The sequence below is a fragment of the Camelina sativa genome, chromosome 1 (assembly GCF_000633955.1).
Source record: "Camelina sativa cultivar DH55 chromosome 1, Cs, whole genome shotgun sequence".
Lineage (NCBI taxonomy): Eukaryota > Viridiplantae > Streptophyta > Magnoliopsida > Brassicales > Brassicaceae > Camelina > Camelina sativa.
The window spans coordinates 14,816,773-14,820,942 of NC_025685.1; positions in this window are offsets into that span (position 1 = coordinate 14,816,773).

Sequence of the window (4,170 nt, forward strand, 5' to 3'; positions counted from 1 at the left end):
AATAAGAATTTGATCCCTTTACCCAAAAATTCAATATTTTATTTCATTAACTAACAATGGTGGGAAATTAACTTACCTTTTTGCCAGCTAAGCCACTTACTACATTCTGCAAGTCTTCGATATTTATCAGCAAATCGGCTTGTGTTGCTTCAAGCTTCTCCACATGTGAATCTCTAGCTAACATAAATGATAACTTAGTGGCAGTAACCCCTCTGCCCATTCCCCTGATTCTTCCAGGTTTGTCTTTTCCTAAAACTTGACTGACAACATCTTCTTTGAGACTTGTTGTTGATGAGGAGGCCATTTCACTATCAATAGATTTTATTTTTTCCTGATACAAATATTTCAGAACAGTTATGGCTAAGAATAAGTTAATGTTACAAAAAAAATTTACAAAATCTTACAATAGTCTCAGCAAACTCTGGCCTGACTGGTCTCCCATCTGCGTGTGTATGTCCTGCTAACCATACCTTGCTTCTGGTCACTGTTCTTGGGTTAGAAGTATTTTTTCTCTACAAATGTAAAACAACAGTATTTCATATGCAATCTAAATTCCATCAAACTATTATAAAGATCAGACATATACCAACTCATGAGCTAGGCGAACCATCCCTTTCCGGCTGGTTGTGTGTGGAATCTGACTTTTCCTCAATGCTCTGTACTTAGCACTTCGTTCCTGAAAAATCAACTATGGAATGATGAATAATATCTAATCATTTATCAAAATTGCAAAAGTGCGGATGTTCCTACACAACCTTAAAAGCGACTGTATTCCTACTTTTCACCCAAGTATTCCAAGCTGCCATTGATTCTATGTTGCTTGGTTTCAGCTTTAGTAATTCTGACTTAGTCTTAGTAGATCGCACACGACGAAGGAGCTTAGATTTAGAAGCCCTCCACACAGAGCCTATCTGTTTAAAAACAACATCTTTTTGCCAATCCTCATTCAAATTGAACCTCCCCTACGATAAAATTTAGTGTTATAGACTAACAAACACATTATAATAAGTAAGATATAATTTATGAGTAAGATACAATTTACGAATATACCTGAGTTTCTTCCCACAGTGTGTCTCTAGTTTGATCAGGCAAGTGCCTCCAGTCATCAAGTAGAACAGGTACATGTTCTCTCACAAGCGGCCCAAGGAAGGATGAAAGTGTCACTGATCCACTACCTACATGCTCACCAATAGATGTAAATTCAACTTTTACCTTCTCATCATGGTGTTTTGCAATTTTACGCATTCTAGTTGGTCCTCTGGTTTTCCTTTCCTTGTTATCTGACTGTTGGGTGTGGATTTCTTCAGTGGAAGGAGGATTAGTATCTTCTTTGCCTCCATCTCTCTCTGTTGGCAATTCTTCATTGCTAGGTTGTTGAATTTGGTCCTCCTCTGCAACCACTTCGTTATTGGTATGAACCTCTTCCTCCACGTCAGACTCTTCTTCATTGCTACGTATCTAAACCTGCTCCTCCATGTCAGCCAAATCAGTGCCAAGTACATCAACGACGTTCTCCTGTTCTAGTTTGTCCACTTGCTCAGACTCTGCACGAACTTGCTTCTTACTGCTTCTTCTATGTTTCTTTAATCCAACATCAGACCCCAGCTCAATGCCTTGTTGACGCTTACTGCGACGAGGTGACATGTTGTATAACCTGAAACAAAACTAACTGATTAGCATCAATCCATTATTAAGACCCCTTCACAGTCATTCCTAACACAGAAACTCTCGTCATCCGATGATTGATTGCCTAAATCTTCAATTTCTTGGGTTGGCATTGATGCAGAAACCAATTCTTCTTATGTCTCTAACTCGCGATACCCTCTTGGTGGCGCCTTCATTACAACATACCAAGGTGATGAGTCATCTTCTCTGGAACAGAAAACTTGTTTCGCTTGAGCTGCCAGAATATATGGATCTTGAAGAAATGCAGATTGATTTAAATGGAGGTTCACAAGAGTGAATCCGTCTTCTTCTTTAACACCATTCCCTTTATTGGCCCAATGACACTTGAATATAGGAACTTGGAACATATGATAGTCCAAGAGTATGATCTCCTTTATCACTCCATAATATGCAACTACGTCACCTTTTTTTCTACTATCCTTGGCACTCGATCTACACATAGTGAAAGCTTCATATGTGACTCCACTATTCTGTGTCTTTTGCTTCATGTCGTCTGTGTGAAATCTATGTTCATTTATAACATATCCCTTATATGCCTGAGCAATATGTCTTGTTCCAAATGCCAACCATCTCAACTTAGTGGAATGCTCCTTTGAGTTAGTATGGATCTAATAAGAAAGAATAAATTAAAAGCAAATTAAAATCTTATAGTAAGTATAATAAAACAAAAAATACAGTACAAACCTTCTCTTTTATCCACTATGAGAATTTGTCTGCATGTGTTTTCCATAAAAGAGTTTCATTTCTTAAGCATCGTAAATCAGTATCTTGTAGTTCTTGTAAATGCAAGCTGTTTTAAGATTTTCATATATTAGTAAACATATAGATCCATATATCAGTCAAAAAATGAAATAATATATTGAAAACTTACTCAATATATGGTTCCATAACTGCCATGTTCATCAGAACATATCGATGCGCAATGTCTCGCTCTTTATCCGTAAGTGTTACCTCTGCAGCCTTTTGCAGTGGCCGACCTTCACTGATGAGGTTACTAGTCTCAACATCTTCATTGCGATTGACAGATTCTTGAAGTGGTATAGAGTTTCGTAAAAACTCCAAACAAAAAGGCCATACATTCTTCCGCCAAGTATCCCTCAGCCATGCATGCTTCTGGCCTTATATAGTTTTTCACATAACCTTTAAGTGTTTTCATATATCTACACATTAAAATACAGATTTGTCAAAAAATGGTTTAAAATACTAAATATGAACAGAAGAAACAGTTTAAGGGATACCTTTCAAAGGGATACATCCACCTAAAGTGTACTGGTCCACCCAAACAAGCCTCTCTTGCCAAATGTATTGGAAGATGAAACATGATATCAAAAAGAGATGGAGGAAAGAACCTCTCCAGCTGACACAATGTTTCCACTAACTCAGATTCCATTGACATTAGCTTCTCCGGGTCAATAACACACTGACACAATCTGTTGAAGTAGTTACATAGTCTACTTATTGCAATCCTAGGACCTTTTGGTAACAAGCCTCTCAAAGCAACAAGTAACAAGTTTTGAAGGAGCACATGATGATTCTGAGACTTCAATCCACTAATGATAGGCGGATCAATGGAGACACAATTGGCGATATTCGCACAATAGCCATCAGGTCCTTTAAACTTTGACAACCTTGTACAAAAACTCTTTTTCTCTTCTTTAGACAACCAATAAGCAGCTGGAGGTAAGTATGTTTTTTTTCCCCTTACATGTGTGTGTAAGTTGCTACGAATCCCCATATCTTCCAAATCTTTGCGTGCTTTAACCCCATCCTTTGATTTTGCATTTTGCATCAAAATAGACACTAGAGCATCAGAAACATTCTTCTCTACATGCATGACATCGATGTTGTGCCGGACAAGCAAATCCTAACATGAAAAAGAATCAGTAGTTAGAAATGTTCACTCGCATACTTTATTGAATTAATGATTTCAAGTACATACCTTCCAATAAGGTAAGTAAAAACGAATAGACCGTTTCTTCCATCTCCATTGATCAGTGTCTTCTTCATATTCATCCTCTGATAATATCTCATCTTCACACACCTCTGCTCTTTTTCTTTTACTTTTTTTCTCCAAAGGTTTCCCAAAATCATTTTTAAAATCCTTAAGTATCTCAGATATTTCATATCCAGTCTGAATTCTGTTTGCAGTCCCTTCTTCTACTGTGTTGTCAAACCAGCCTTTTCTGCGCCTGTAAGGATGCTCAAGTCTAAGTCGCTTCCTATTGCTTAAGTACACATGCTTTCGACTGAACTTCAACCACCTAAAAGGTGTATCCTTCCCACATACATTACAAGCTTGTTTTCCCTTGACTTTACAACCAGCCAATGTACCTAAGGCTGGATAGTCACTAATACTCCACAACAACAAAGCTTTCATTGTGAAACTGTCCTTTAAGAATGAATCATAAACCTCAATACCTTCACTCCATAAATCTTTTAAGTCATCTATCAATGGTGATAGATAAACATCAATGTTATTGCTTG